Here is a 17,546-nt window from a genome sequence, read left to right as displayed (position 1 = left end):
CTTCATATTAGTATGTGACATCTTTTTCCTAAAAATTCTTCTGATTCCAGGTATAGTAATTATTGTTTTATATTGTAAATAGTAAGAGAGTAAATATCCTGCCTAATCCCCATAGTCAGCTACCCACAGTGCCTTTTTTTGGGACTGAGGGATTCCAAGTTAGTGCTTGCCCCAGATTATTACCTTCCATCTGGTGAAAATAGGCCCCACTGGCTTACTCTTGTTGGAGGCAAGAGACTGTAGGTTGTGCTCCCACTTTTTTTGGAAAGATTTTTAAAATTAATTAATTTAGGGAGCACAAGCAGGGGGAGGGGCAGAAGTAGAGGGAGAATCTCAAGCAGACTCCATGCTGAGTGTGGAGTCCAACACGGGGCTTGATCTCATGACCCTGAGCTCATGACCTGAGTCCAAATCAAGAGTTGGACTTTTAACCCATTGAGCTTCCCAGGCGCCCCCTCTATTTTTCTTTCTAGATCGTGTCTTATCTAGTTCAGTACTTACTAAAGCTACCACTGGTCCAAAGACATTGGAGCATTCAGAGAGAGTTACACTCAAATTTTAGCCCATGGTTCATGAAGCAGATGAGGAAATTGATAAGGAAGGAAACCGAGACTCTAACAATTAAAAGAAAGCCAAGTTGGCACCCCAGGTTATCACAGAACACTGAGGCTTGGATGACCTGTAGAATGAGTAATAGCTGCCACCCGGCCACCTTCCCTTCATTCTTCTCAACAGTAGGCTGTCGACAGTACAGGGAATCCAGCGGAAATGGGAGGGGAGGTATGTGTGGAAGAAAAGCAGGTGGCTGCAGGGGTAGCTGACATCTCTCCCAGAGCTGTAGGCACACTTGTAAGATGGAGAGAGGGAAGTGGTAGTGAAGTTGAAGTTGTCCCAGGGCCACTTTAGTTTATGAGTGTCTCACCTAACAGATGTTGCTGGCTGAATTCTTGATACATTTGTGGACCCTGAGCTACCCCTCAGGATGTATCCCAGCAGTCCTCTCCATCCCAGACACACCCAGGCACCGTAAACATTCTTCTACTTGCACCAGCAAGTCCAGCTTTCTTTGACATTAGGTGCACAGCCAGGGAGGGGGGGAGGATGTGCAGTAATTGGATGTGCAGGAGGAGGCAGCATGACCTAGAGAAGGGCAGGGACACATGCTTTCATTTTATTATTTCTGCTTTTCTTCCTCTTCCACTGACCACTTGGAACACTGTTTCCAGTTCCTCTTTTGTAAAAGTTTGTAGTATTTTACTAATTGAGGCTGGAAAGTGACACAGACTTGGCTTAAAGCAATGAGAACATTGTGAACGCTTAAAAATGTTATATGGCAGGAATCCTGGGTGATTTAGCAGACACAAATGAGGAGGAAGAGGAGGCGCCGCCGTCCCTCTAGTTGAAAAGCAACTAAAGGCGGGTCCTAATAGAGTGAAATTCATCTGAAAACAATCCAGTTTAATCCCCTAAAGTGAGGAGACTTTTCTGAAGCTGGTGGGCAGGGGGTTGATATTTGTGACATGCTAATGCAGTCATTTCTGCCAAAGATAGTTTTATATATTGTTAAAGAATGCTTTTTTCCCCCACTGTATGAAATGTGCTTTGAGAGTTACTGCATTTACCTGAAGTAATTTCAAGGTGTTTGGAAAGGTGACAAGTTCATGTGGTGGTATAGAAAGATGGGAGTACTATCTTTTAGGTACTTTCCATTACTTTTCCTATGAAATAAGGTGGTTTTCTTCAGACTGAAAGCTTTTATTAAAAAAAAAAATTTTTTTTACTGATCTTAGTTCTGAGGAACTTGATTTTTTTTTTCTTTTTTTAAACCTCAATTTCTCTATCTCAGACGAAAATCAGGCACCTGTGGGCATTTCTGATCTGAACGTGTTCTTCCCTGGAAAGAACCCTCAGGCCTCTTTCTGTGACTTTGGGCAGCTCACTTAGAATCTTGGTGGTCAAGATTCTCAATGTATTAATTATGCTTGCCTTTTTCTGTATTTCAGGAATTTGGGGAAAATAAATGAGATAATAGTAAAAATATTTGATCTCTCGGTAAGGAAAATGCTATATAATCGTAATTGACACAACACTCTCTGCCAGACAGGTAGTGTTTGTTTCTTTGCTTTTTTCTACAGTAATGCTCTGGAAAATGTGTGATCCTGAATTAAAAAAAAAGGAAAACACAGTACCCCTTTGGTCCCCTAGAAAATTTTTTCCACAAATCTGGTGCATTTGAACTGTTTTGGGCAAAGACTCTGGTCTTTTTACTTTCCGTTTATATAGCGTAGCTGTTGTTTGGGTTCCTTTGGAAATTTCCATTTTTGATCTAGCTTAGGAAATACAAGCAGGGCAACAGTTTAGCCAAGAGAGTAGGTTAGAGGGAAGGAACGATGGCAGAGGCAGGCAATATGGATAGAACCAGTGAAGTTACCAGGCCCTAAAGCAAACAAAGCACTGGGAGGTGTAGTGTGAGGCGAACAGGCCGCTATGCTCTCTAGCTATGGGGAGGCATGCCCGGGTAGCAGGCCGCGGCATACGGTGAGACTTCCAGCCCTCTATACCCTCAGGAGAGTTCAAAGTGAGTACCTGGTACTGACATTCATAACGGTCACTAGGGGCCATTGAAAGTAAATGACAGTCATTTTGTCTGTTTTAGTGATGTAGAGCCGTGCACCATGGCTCATTTCAGGATTTCGTTTTTAGAAGTTTTAAATAGAATTTTAGTCCCAGGTGACAGTTTTCTGCTCTCTACGAAGTACACTTAAACAGACCGGAATACTCTTTGATGATGACAGATAAATTAGGTGTTTATTTTCATTATCCAAATGGCAAAAATGAATAAATGAATAAACTAATACATAATCGAACTATGTTTTCACAGTGCATCATTGTATGGATGGAAGAGAGTCCTACTGTTGAAAGCCTTTCAGATGAGTAGATGCTTCTGCATCCTGTGGGGTATTCCCCAAGGCCCTCTGTCATCCCCATCATTGTACATTTTATGAGTGATTAAGCAATTATGTTACTCTCCTGATAGAGTATAAGTTTCATGAAGGCAGAGGCCATGTCACTCTTACTTATAATTGTAGTTCCAGACTCTAATATGATGCCCATTACATAGGAGATGGTCAGTGACTATCTGATGGATGGATGGATGGATGGACAGACCAACCTTAAATATAGTGCAGCTTGATTATCCTGTACCCTGGCTGGATTCAGACACCACCAAAGAAGTAGTTATCTTAAAGTGTTTATATCTACACACTGCAGAGATATTCCTCTTTATCCTTCCAAGGTGATGTAAAATGCCGTGTCTGTGGAAACCTTTAGTTCTTACTTTCAATGCTTATTAGATGAGTCTTATGTGCAGCTTGGAATGTCCACCTCTGATTTAGAGTTTTGTGATTATTGTGATCAATAGTGGCTTCTCCATCATCTCCATTGCTTTCTATTTTTAAGTGAGACATTTTCCTTATTAGGCATTATTCAGCATAGCTGGAGAGATTTAGGAGTTAGGTGGGGGATAAGTTTAACTTAACTCCAAGATTCTGTGACTGTTGGGATATATGTTTAATTATGTATCTTTAGACATGTTATTGAAACTAATCAATTTCCAGTCCATGTTTTCATTTATTTAATTTCCTGACACATGTTTTCTTTGATCCATTCTGTAGCTTTTTCTATAATAGAGCTACCTTTCTGTTTTCTGGCCCTTGAGCAAGAACCACCTCCTTTTTCTTGTGCTAGGTCTGTTTTCTAGTTAGCACTTTGACAACATGACTTGCTACTGTTTGCCTTGCTTTCATACCCCAAAATCTGAGTGGGCTTAAAACAAACAAAAACATCTTTATTTGTGTCCATGTTTATTATTTTTGTTACTGTTTGTTACCGTTGCTACTAATATTATCAATAACAACACTCATCAAATACTAATAATCCTATGAGTATTATAAATATCATTTCTTTTAATCATCTAATTTAAGCTCTATTACCTAAATACTATTGTCTCCCTGTTTTACAGGTAAGGGAACCAGGGCTTACAAGTTAGTTCAGTAACTTGCCCAAAGACATTCGAGTAGTTAGCTTTGAAGATTTTATTTATTTGAGAGAATGAGAGAGGAGGGAAGAGGGGCAGGGGGTGAGGGAGAGAGAATCTGAATCAACTCTATGCTGAGCACAGAGCCTGACATGGGGCTTGAACTCAAAGCTGTGAGATCATGACCTGAGCTGAGAGCAAGTCGTATACTTAATAGACTGAGTCACCAGGTGCCCCTCAAATAGTTAGCTTTAAATTAAACTTTTTATTTTGAGATAATTATAGATTCATAAATGGTTATAAGAAATAACAGACATCTCTTAAATCTTCTGCAGGGTTTTTCCACAGGGTAATATCTTGCCAAACTATAGCACAGTATCACAACTGGGGTATTCACTACTATAGTTAAGATATAGAACATTTCCATAACAGTGAGGATCCTCCACTTTACCCTCTTTTTTTATGCCCACACCCACTTCCTCTCTTGCTTTTCCTCATAGTGACCCGCAGCAAGCATTGGTCTGTTTTTCAGATTCTATAATTTTGTCATTTCATGAATGTTATTTAAATACAGTACATGGGGACACCTGGGTGGCTCAGTGGTTGAACGTCTTCCTTTGGCTCAGGTCATGATCCCAGGGTCCTAGGATCGAGTCCCACTTCGGGCTCCCTGCATGGAGCCTGCTTCTCCCTCTGCCTGTGTCTCTGCCTCTCTCTCTCTCTCTCTCTCTCTCTCTGTCTCTTATGAATAAATAAATAAGTCTTTTAAAAAAATACAGTACATGGACTTTTGGGTCTGGCTTTTTTTCCCACACAACATAATTCCCTGGAGATTCATCCAAGATGTGTTTACCAAAACTTTCTTCCATTTTATTGTTGAGGAGTAGTTCAGCTTTTTTTTTTTTTTAAGATTTTATTTATTTATTCATGAGAGACACAGAATGAGAGGCAGAGACACAGGCAGAGGGAGAAGCAGGCTCCCTGCAGGGAGCTCGAGGTGGGACTTGATCCCGGGACTCCAGGATCACGCCCTGGGCCGAAGGCAGGTGCTAAACCGCTGAGCCACTGGGGCTGCCCAGTAGTCCAACTTTTTAACTATTATCCTGTCAAAGAACTTCTGGGTTGTTTCTATTTTTTGATACTATGAATAAAGTTCTTATGGATGTTCATGTATCGGTTTTTAGTTTGAACATGTCCCAGACTCTTATTTCTCTGGGGTAAATGCACAAGAGTATAATTGGTGGGTAGTTTTGTGTTTAGTATTAAAAGAGACTGCCAAGCTGTTTGCCACAGTGGCAGTACCTTGTACACTCTCACCACCAATGTATGAGTGATGTGGTTTCTCTGCATCCTTGGGCAGCATTGGGTGTTGTCATTTTTTTAATTTAACCACCTGACAGGTATCTAGTGATATCTCATTGTGGTTTTAATTTGGATTTTCCAAATTCTTTGGTGAAATGTCATGCCTTTGTTCAGATGTCGGCATGGTTCAGGGCTGGATGGTCACATGACTGGTGGTTAGCTGTCAGTTGGAGTAATGGGGATGGCAGGCCACGTGACCTCGTGCAGGCCAGCTTGGTGACTTTTCAGAGTTCTGAGAGAGAAGCAGCACAAAAGGCCCTTTGACACCTTGGAACTGGCACACTTTCACTTCCCCTGTGTTTTGTTCCTCAAAACAAGTCACAAGGCCAAGCTAGATTCAAGGAGTGGGGAAATAGAGTCTGTCTACCTCTCGAGTGACGCTACAAAGTCAGATATCAAAGGGCATGGGTACAGAGAGAAACGGAGGACTGGGGGCCATTTCACAATTAATAGACCACATCAGGCAACTTGTATAATCATCTTTCACCCATTTTTCCCCTTCATAATCCACATTAACCTTGGAAACAGTGTGCCTTAGTGAAAATAGATTTGACTGGGATTTGGAAAATGACATGTGTGTGTAAGAAATTGAATTAAGGATGCCTAGAGCCCTAATACTTTCCAGCTTATGAACCAACATTTGCCTATGACATATACTGGATTTGCTTCCATTGAAATGAGAATAAGGGGATGGCTGGGTAGCTCAGCTGTTGAGCATCTGCCTTTGGCCCAGGGCGTGATCCCGGAGTCCTAGGATTGAATCCCACATCAGGCTTCCTGCATGGAGCCTGCTTCTCCCTCTGCCTATGTTTCTGCCTCTCTTTTTCTCTGTGTCTCATGAATAAATAAATAAAATCTTTTTTTAATTCTTTTTTAAGATTTTTTTTAAAGATTTTATTTATTTATTGAGACAGAGAGAGAGAGAGAGAGAGAGAGGCAGAGACACAGGCAGAGAGAGAAGTAGGCTACATGCAGGGAACCCGAAATGGGACTCGATCCTGGGTCTCCAGGATCACACACCCCAGGCTGCAGGCGGCACTAAACTGCTGCACCATCGGGGCTGCCCAATAAATAAAATTTTTTTAAAAAAAGAAATGAAAATAGGACAGTTAGAGATGATATTTTCATCTTTTTTGTACTGTGTTACATAGACTAATTTCTGCTCAATCATTTTCAACTCATCTGCTTCTGGGACAGCCCCTACATTCATTTAGCAAATCCTTACTAAGTGGCAGGGACTAGGGATAAAAAGGAGGAAAAAGATACGTGCTGAGAACTTCTAGTCCAGTGAAAGACACGATGTGCATAAATGTGGCAAGCGGTATGTTATATCTCCCACCTCATACACATGTTTTTCTCTGGACATTTGGCACTTTTCTTTTCCTTACCAGTAATGACATGGCCTCAACTCTTTTCACTCCCAGCCCTAAGTATGCAACCACATGTACCTATAGACTGCTTAAAACTTTGTGGACAAGTGTTTGATGTGACCTGGCTGAGTGACAGTGTTCTGGCTATGGTTTTCTAATTAGTAGGAGATTTCTCCATTTGCTGGGTAATTCTGCTTGGTCTGGCTGGAGGTAGTTCAGGTTCCACACCTTAATTATTTTATAGCTTCGGTGGAAGGTCTAATATTATCTGTAACGTGTTACTTCTTTTGCCAAGATCACACCAAAAAGTAATCAACATGACTTGCTGCCATATTACCTACCTGACAACTTAGAAAATAATAGTGGTTAACCTTATGATTTCATTTTTGTTGAAAATGTTGTAACTGAGGAAAAAAGTCTGGGAGGATATATGTCAAATGTTAGGAGTCATAATTTATGGCTAGTAAGCTTAATGATGATTTGTTTTTTTATTTAGGCTTAATTGTGTTTTCTATTCTTATGCTGAAAAAAAGGTATTATGTTGTAGATTTTTTTTTTTAGTTTATATGAAAAGAAAATAGGGCCCACAGGTAATGATTTATAACCAGAGAGGAAGCGTGAATGTAAGAGGCATTAGAGCCTCACAGGTGTACAAAGTCCTGATTAAAGTGGTGACAAAGGCCTCCTGAATGACTGTTACGTCAGCATAGAGAGAGAGAGAAAGCAGATTTAGGGAATTCTGACCAGACTTCATTCTTTGATGTTAATTCTGTATTCAGTCCCCCGGCGTCTCTATTTCTCTCTTCCCTTCATTCAGTGTGTCATTCATACTCAAAGATGATGCTTCTGACAGTGATGGTCATCTGGAGACATGGATGTAGCTGAAAATGCTCATATTCAACCAAAAATCCTTTCAATTAGGAACATGCTTTGAAGTTTTCTGTGCAGTGTAGAATAGAGAAGTGGTTTGTGTTCTGGGGTTTGTAACAATAGAATCCTTTCTTTTATGTGCAGAGCAGATAGAGTTCTGGTGATGTGAAGGATGGAGAAACATGTGACCTCCGAGTTTTCTAGTGTGGAAAATGAGTGCAGCAAACAGGATATGCTGCATTGTGAAGCAAGCATCCTATTTATGGATGTAAGGTCAACAGGATATAAGCAGATTTAGTTACACAGGCAGTCAACATGAATTAATATGTACAATTTAGAGTCAGGAACCCAAGACTAATCATTCAAAATACAAGTAAATACATAGAGGAAATACTACAGTTCAGGTCCCAGTTATGAAATGTAAGGACTAGCTTTCTATTAAGGAAACTTGGTCATAATAGGATGAGAAAGAGAAGCAAAAACCAACCTAAAAGATTCAAGACAGAAAGGTGGAGCATTACTGCTGCGGGTCCCCTGGGATTCCCCTTTGATGGCAAGGATTTATACTGTCTCACATTTCAGAAACCATTGTAGGAAGGACCATATGCACTGAGTAGTAGAATTTTTCCTATGCTACTTGACTAATGAGCTCAAAGACTCATTCAAGCCAACTAGGCCAAAAACAGAAACAGAAATGTTGAAGATGTATCTTAACTTGTCCTCTCTCCCCTAGCAAATGTAAATATCTCCACAGCACAACTTTTCCTATATGTAGCTGTGATCAGCCTCCTTTGTCCCCCTAGGTATTGAGATGCTAATCTTAATTCTTAATTCCAGTGTCCTCTGGCAAGATTCTAGGATGGCATATCAATATATAACAGACAATTATATTACTATATACTAACAGTGAACAATAAGAAATTGAAATAAAAATGCCATTTGCAATAGCACCAAAAATATGAAATACTTAGGGGTAAATCTAATAGAAGATGTGCAAAACTTTTTCAGTGGAAAACCATACAATATTGTTGAGAAAAAGAAGACCTAAATAAATGGAGAGCTATAATTGACGTCTCAATATTGTTATAGTGTCAGTTCTTTCCAAATTGATCTATAGATTCAGTGCAACCCCAATAAAAATGCCAACAGTTTTCAAAATTACAAGATGAATCTAAAAAATCACAATGATATGCAAAGAACCTCGAATAGCCAAAACAACTTTGAAAAGAGAAGAACAAAGTTAAAGGACTAAAACTACCTGCTTTCAAGCTCAGTAATCAAGAGTGAGGCTCTGGTGTTACAATAGAAAAATAGATTACTGGAACAACAGAGGGAGTCAGAAATGGATCCATGTGTGTAGAGACAATTGATTTTAGGCAAGGGTACAATGGCATTTCAGTGGATAAAGGATTGTTTCTTTAACAAATGGCTCTGGAAAAAACAAACAAACAAATGGCTCTGGAATACGTAGATATCCATAAGGGGAAAATAAATATTGAACCATACCTTATAGTATATTTTTTAAATGAATATAAAATAGATTGTAGACAGACATATAAAACCTAAAACTATAAATCTTGTAGGAAAAAAACATGGAGGGGGGCACCTGGGTGGCTCAGTGGGTTAGCATCTGACCCTTGATTTTGGCTCGGGTAATGATCTCAGGGTCATGGGATGGAGCCATGCAGGAGGGCTCCTCACTCAGAGGAGAGTCTGCTTGCCTCCTTTTCCCCCTGCATCTCCCCCTGCTCATGCATGCACACACTCTCTCCCTCTCTAAAATAAATATATCTTAACAAAAAGAAAAACATAGGAAAAAAATCTTTGTGACATTGAGTTGGACAAATATTTCTTAGATGTGATATCAAAACCACAGTCCATAAAAGAACAAATTGATAAATTGGACTTTCCCCAAATTAAATTTTTCTGCTCTTCAAAAGATATTAAGAAAACACAAACATAAAACACATATTGGGAGAAAACATTTGCAGATTTATTTGATAATGGATCTGCATCCAGAATTTATAAATTACTTTCAAAACTGAATAAGAAAACAAGAAACCCTCCACAATAACAGACAAACAATTTGAACAGATATTCCACCCAAGAAGAAATATGGGTGGCAAAATCGTGAAAAGATGTCAACATCATTAATCATTAGGAAAATGCAAATTAAAACCCCAATGAGATAGCATAATAGACATGTTAGAATGGCTATAATTAAAACAACTATATAAAATGTTGATGAGGATATGGAGGAAATGGAGCTTTCATACTCTGTTAGTGGGAATGTAAAATGGCACAGTCGCTTCGGAAAGTAGTTAGGCAGTTTCTTAAAAATTAAACATACACCTACCACATGATTCATGCATCCTAACCTTTAAATATTTACCAAAGAGGAAAGAAAACATGTGACTGTACAAAGACTTACATATGAATGTTGATAGCATCATACTTTGTAATACTCAGAAAGTTAAAACAACTCAACTATTCATCCACAGAGGAAAGGACAGACTCACTGCAGCACGTCCATGTCTATGCTGAAACTACTCAGGAGTACAATCAAATGAACTATTGATTCATGCAACAACATGGATGAATCTCTATATAATTATGCTGAGCAAAAGAAACAAACAAACAAAAAAAGAGTCCATAGCGTACAATTCCATATATTTAAAACTATAGCAAATGCTGGTAAGTTTATAGTTTCAAACAGCGAATCAGTGTTTGCCTTGGGATAGAAAAAGGCAGAGAAGGTTGGGAGGGAAAGATGAAAAACTTCAGAAATAGTGTATATATATGTTCATTATCTTGATTGTGATGATGATTTCACAGGTATAACCATAGATGAAAACTTATGAAATAATACACATTAAAATGTACAGTATATTGAATTATTTCTCTATATGGCTATTAGAAACAGCATAGTAAAATGCTATGGTAGGTAGGAGGGCAGGGAAGGACAACATTTTACAGGCATAAAAGAACAGAGTGGGTCAGTCTTTTCCTCGCAGAGGCGAGTTGGCAAAGACTTTACAGAGGAGGTGATCTTTTCTAAGCTGAGAAAGAAAAATAAGCATTTGTCAGAACTGCTATAGAAACAACACATTGCAGGTACAGAGGTAGTGTTGGTGAGGTCTGAGTGGTGTGAAGGAGTATGGCGAAAAAATTTGAGGACTTTATGAGAGGTTGAGCATCCTGGCAGCTGTAGAGGTAAACGAAACTAGACAAGTAGGTAGGATTCAGACCATCAGGTCTTGCTTGTCATCCTAAATATTAGGATTTTGGATTATAGGCACAGGGGAGCCACTTAAGGCATTTAATCTGGGCAGTGAAAGCCATATTTATCTTAAGGAAGATTATTGTCATACTAGAATGAACACTTAACTATAATAACTAAAGATATGTAAGAGTTTTGTTAAATAAGAAGAGAATTTTCCATTGTTAAAGGTTCTATATGAATACTTCCTATGAAAGTATTTTGTTTTGAATGGGCTTGAGAAAAATTTGATCACATGGAAATTTGGTACTATTTCTAAATTCACACATTCATCAATCTATTCCAAGGCTTTCATTGACCAAAGATTCCAGACCAGTTATCTTGCCTTAATCTATTTTTTAATATATTTTTAATTGAAGTTCAATTTGTCAACATATAGTATGACACCCAGTGCTCATCTTGTCAAATGCCATCCTCAGTGGCCATCAGCCAGTCACCCCCAACCCCTGCCCACTTCCCCTTCCACTACCCCTTGTTCGTTTCCCAGAGTTAGGAGTCTTTCATGTTTTGTCTCTAATTTTTCTTTTTTTTTTGTCTCTAATTTTTCCCACTCATTTTCCCTCCTTTCCCTTATAATCCCTTTCACTATTTCTTATATTACCTGTATGATTGAAACCATATAATGATTGTCCTTCTTCGATTGACTTCCTTCATTCAGCATAATACTCTATAGTTCCATCCAGGTCGAAGCAAATGGTGGGTATTCATCATTTCTAATGGCTGAGGAATATTCCATTGTATACAGAGACCACATCTTCTTTACCCATCATCTTTCGATGGACACCGAGGCTCCTTCCACAGCTTGGCTATTGTGGACATTGCTGCTGTGAACATTGGGGTGCGGGTGTCCCGGCGTTTCACTGCATCTGTATCTTTGGGGTCAATCCCCAGCAGTGCAATTGCTGGGTCGTAGGGCAGGTCTATTTTTAACTCTTTGAGGACCCTCCACACAGTTTTCCAGAGTGTCTGCACCAGGTCACATTCCCACTAACAGTGCAGGAGGGTTCCCCTTTCTCCACATCCTCTCCAACATGTGTTGTTTCCTGTCTTGTTAATTGTCATCATTCTCACTGGGGTGAGGTGGGATCTCATTGTGGTTTTGAGTTGTATTTCTCTGATGACAAGTGATCTGGAGCATTTTTTCATGTGCTTGTTGGCCATGTGTATGTCTTCTTTGGTGAAATTTCTGTTCATGTCTTTTGCTCATTTCATGATTGGATTGTTTGTTTCTTGGGTGTTTAGTTTAATAAGTTCTTTCTAGATCTTGGATACTAGCCCTTTATCTGATATGTCATTTGCAAATATCTTCTCCCTTTCTGTAGATTGTCTTTTAGTTTTGTTGACTGTTTTTTTTTGCTGTGCAGAAGCTTTTTTTATCTTGATGAAGTCCTAATAATTCATTTTTGCTTTTGTTTCCCTTGCCTTCATAGATGTATCTTGCAAGAAGTTACTATGGCCATATCTTGCCTTAATCTAAATTGTCAGAGTGCTCCAATGCAGAGACACAGGAGTGGAAATGAGAACTAAGCTCAGCAGCCTGGATATTTGGAAGGCATCTCAGTATGGTTGAGCTCCAGTGGTCCAACCACTAAAGACCAGGCCCACCTCTCCCTAGGGTGCTCTGAAAAGCCCCCTGTGGTATTTAAAAGCCAGTATTGCAAGGGCAACTGTTAATCTCTCAGCTGGAATGTTTTACTTTGGACACCATTAAGGGATGTTGGAAATAATGATACTGGCATGAGTGGAACATTGAAGAGGAAAGCCCCCTAATTACCAATCTGCCTTGATTCCACTGTAAATATTTCCACTACCTGATAATCTCTGGTCACTAAATCCAGAATATGCCAAATTTTGCTTTTCTGGTAGGAAAAACTTACTATTTTTTCTTCCTCCTGGGAACAGATCTTTAGCCATATGTGTTGGAGAACTAAATCTCCAAGGAATACCTCTGTGTGCATCTGGGGAAAACCTAAAGATTTATTGCCTCTGACTTTTTTTTTAAGATTTTATTTACTTGTTTGAGAGAGAGAGAGAGAGAGAGAGAGAGAGAGGAGAGAGCATAAACCGGGAGAGGGGCAGATGGAGAGAGAGGAGCAGACTTCCCGCTGAGCAGAGAGCTGGATGCAGGGCTCCAACCTAGGACCCTGTGATCATGACCTGAGCTGAAGGTAGACGCCTAACCAACTGAGCCACCCAGGTATCCCTGCCTCTAACTTTGAACGCTAGTGGCTTAGAAATCTTTTGATCATTATTTAAAAAAAAATAAGATCTAGCACTTAAATTTTTGTTGAGTACTGGGGATGATGATGAGCATTAATTTTGCCATCTGTTAGAATTATTGGGCTACCATAACTTGTTTTTAGTATTCTTTTTAAAAATATTTTATTTATTTATTCATGACACACACACACATACACACACACACAGAGGCAGAGGCACAGGTAGAGGGAGAAGCAGGCTCCATGCAGGGACCCGACATGGGACTCAATCCCAGGTCTCCAGGATCACATGCTGGGCTGAAGGTCCCACTAAACCACTGAGCCACCCAGGCTGCCCTGTTTTTAGTATTCTTACCTTACATGCTGGGAGGAGTTAGTATTACATTCAGCAAAGAACCCTGAATTCTTAAAGCTCCTAAGTAAAAAACAGTGAAATAAAATGGTGGTGAGAATAATTTCACTTGCTTCATAATTTTGCTATGATGATTAATTGTTGAGTTACTCAACTACCTTAAAAGATGGGGAGAAGTGAATGTGTTTGTTAATATCATCATTGTTCTTTTTACTGTTATTCTTAGTTCAGAAAATAACATCAGTCACATTCTCAGATCAGTGGTATGTGTGGGTTTTAAATTAAGTCAGAGCCTACTAATTGCCAGGTGAGGAGCAAGGCCAGTCCCCTGCTGGGAAACAGGTGCATCTCTGTTCCCATGTTGCTGACGTGGTCCTTGCTGTTGTCACTGAGCCCAGCATTTCCATGGCTCTTTTCTCCAAGGTGAATTCCAGCCCGGGCCACTGAGGCCCCTCTCTCCACCTGTTTAAAGGTACAGGAGCAAGTTATGTTTGTCCCTATGTAATATAGATTGTTGCTCTAAAAGAAGCCTTTCAAACTTTAAGGAATCTTTCCTGTGTAAGCTCTGACTTGGTTACAAAACCATGGTAAGTGGGGTCTTTCTTATCCCCTCTGGTACATAATTGTAACTGAATTTGATCCTTGCCTTGTTCTTATTAACATCAAAATACATTCATGTAAATACATTCCTTTGCATGGGACTAATTCTACTTCATTTATAATGAATCTTCATTGAAGTTCAGATGAGAGGATGAGTTCTTGACCATAACTTGATGAGAAACCATTATAACTATTGATGATGACAATAATATCTGATAATTACAAAGTATGTACTGTGCCAGGAACTTTTTAATGTGCTTCACCTATGGTTACTAATTTGATCCTTGTAACAGTTATCTTAGATACTCTTATTTTTCCTATTTTGCAGATCTGAAAACTGAATCTCAGAAATTAAGTAACTTAGAGTTATACAGCTTGTAAAGGGTGGAGGAAGGTTCAAACCCAGGCAGTCTGTTGCTGGAGTCTGTGTTCTGAAGCAGTGTGTATTATATTGCCTCTTAATTATATAATCTTTTAAAGAAATCATCTTAAAGACTCAATGTAAGTTATGACTTAAATGGCATTAATAACTAAAATAAAACGGTACCATTACTACAATTTATTGAGTGCTTACTATGTCAGGTACTGTGCTAGGTACTTTGCATGTATTATTTAGTGTTTTGCTGTACTATTTAATACTTTTACTAATGCTTTGAGGCAGGTATTATCATTCACATTTTGTAGATGAGAAAAATGAGGCTCAGAGAGGTTTACTGGCCTGCCCAAGGTGAGAGAATACATTTGAAATAGGATTCAAAGCCAAGACCTTGACTCAAATACTTGTGTTTTTAACCCTATGCTTAAAGGTAATAAAAATAATTCAAATGGGATTGTTCCATTCATAAGCTGCTCTATTAAGTCATGCCATTAATTTTGAACATTTTAGTCAGTATAAATAACTGATACATAACAGAATGGCAGCAGGTTCTCAGATGTTTTTGTCTTCACATTTAAAAGTGTTTCAAGCGGTGGGGTTGGTGCTTATGTAATGCTTTTAATTGTTGGGTAATTGAAAACCTAGAACTGAGTTTTCTTAGCCTTTTTAGTGCCATGGATATCTTTCATGCTTTGGTGGAGCTTACATCCTGCTTCTCAGGACATAGTAAAGTATGTGAATGCTTGAAATAAAATACATAAAATGAGAAGGAACCAATTCTATTGATTACAATTATAGTTATTAAATTATTAAAAATGATATGTAGTAACACATATGCTTTTTAAAATTAACACAGTGTATTAGGTCTGGCAATGGGCATAATGACCACTGTAATTTCAAACTGGTTATTAGTGACGATATAGGTGATATTTTGAAATATCAGCAACAATCACAGTGTGATATGAAATTATCTATTGCTTCTGTTGCAACAAACATAGAAGTACCATTAATGCTACCATGATTTGTTACTGAAATTCATAATGGAGCCAAATGCTAAATTTTAGCTAGATGTTGGTGAAAATACAGATCTAATGTTTTCCAATCTAAGTTTAAGTACCTTCATGAATTATATCATGAACCTCCTTGGGATCCACGCACCTAGGTTAACAAACTCTAGTCTAGAGATATGCTTAATCTTATGCCTTTCAAGTAAAAGGTACCCTTTTTGATGTACTGTTCACAACCAGGTCCTCAAAGTTGTTTTGCCTCAACATTGCCAGATGATCTGGGATCCCCTTAACTGCCACAACATACAAGGTGGCACCAGCGGGTTCTCCCTGGATCTGAGGAAGGCCTAGAAATACTTTCTGCTCTTCATGACTTTATAGTATTATTATAGTTGGTTATTTGTCTGCTTTTGAAGTATGAGACACAGCCGTCACCACTTCAGATTTTATAGTTCTAAATAAAGAAGGCAAAAAGTATAGAAATATACTTTCAAAATTGAGAATGGATTACATGTGCCCAGGAAATTTGCTCCGGAAGGGCAATAACAGTAGTAGAAGCAGTGAATGGGAGGCTTTACTGTTAAAAGGAAGTGACTTGACCTCATTGCAGTGATAGAATCCACAGGATTTTACCATTCCCATATCTTCTTTCTGTGCACGGTAATAGTACTGTATGGTACCCACTACACTGGGTTCATTCAGAAACATTTATTGCATTTCTGCTCTGTCCCAGGCACTGAGTTAGCATTTGTCTATCATTTGAATCTCACAATTCTTTGAAATTATATCCATTTTTTAGACTAAGAATAATGCCTGTAGTCATTTTGATGTGCTTGTAAATAGTAGAGTCAATCATTTTACTTTTTGTAGCGAGTGGTACCACATACGCTTGTCAGCTCTCCCAGCCTGAACAAATTAGCTGCCCCAATTCCCAGGAACATCTGAGACTTGGTGACACAGACTAAAGTGATATATAGGAACGGTGATTTTCAACTGAAATTTGCTGAACTTGTTAAGGGCAGACAAACTGCATTTTGAAGTTCAGATTGCTATGTGGAGGCAAGAAAGCAGGTTTCAGGTTAATGGGTTTGAAGCCAGATTACTTTGTGCTTGACTGGCTTTTGGTAAATCAGCCATATGTTACAAGTCCCGTCATAAATTCTGTTTGCTCTCCTCCCGTTTTTCTTCTGTGCTGTTTTATTTGCTGTTGCCCATTCATTCTTCTCTTTTCCATGTTTTTGCCACCTTTTCCCTTCTACTTTTCTGAAAGTCCCCATCACTTTTCCTCAGGATCTGAAGGAATAGTGTGAATCCTTTGTATCCTATCAAAAACCTTCTAACTTTCTATTCAGATGGTTTTCTCATTCCTGCTATCCCTCAACGTAGGGTCATTGGGTAAATCCTGCGTTAGTTATACTCAGCATGACCACTGTTTTTATTCCAGTAGTTACACTGTCTTTCTGTATACTGCTCTATCCCTAACCTCCTTCTGTTCTTTAAAACTACTCTTAGATTTTATCTCTATGACCCAAAGATAAACTAAAGTTTGTCCTCACATACTAGTTGTTTCAGAAATATTTAAGTCAAGTTTTACTCTTTAAATTTTTTTTTCCAACGACATATGATACAAGGTTACACAAATGCGGACATTATGGAAATAGATTAATATAGGAAATAAAAATGTGTGATCCCATAATTTTCTCTGCATTTAGGATCTATTATTCCAAACTCTTTCCTGAGTATATACCCACATATATTAATACAGTTACTTATTTTTTATGAATATGATTATAACATGCATATTTTCCTACAAGTTGGCTTTTAAAAAAATTACTCAGCCATAATTCATAGACATATCTTCATGTCAAAAGGAGTTGATATACCTCAACTTTTAAAGGGGTTTAGGAGATCTTTTCTTTTAAGGATTTTTTAAATTTTTAAACAATCTCTACATTCAACATGAGGCCCAAACTCATAATCCCAAAATCAAGAGTTGTGTGCTCTACTGACTGAGCCAGCCAGGCACCCCTAAAGTGGTATAGGAGATCATTTTATGTGTATACCAGGATTTATA

This window comes from Vulpes lagopus, chromosome 16 (assembly GCF_018345385.1).
Source record: "Vulpes lagopus strain Blue_001 chromosome 16, ASM1834538v1, whole genome shotgun sequence".
Classification (NCBI taxonomy): domain Eukaryota; kingdom Metazoa; phylum Chordata; class Mammalia; order Carnivora; family Canidae; genus Vulpes; species Vulpes lagopus.
Note: the sequence above shows the minus strand (reverse complement) of the source record.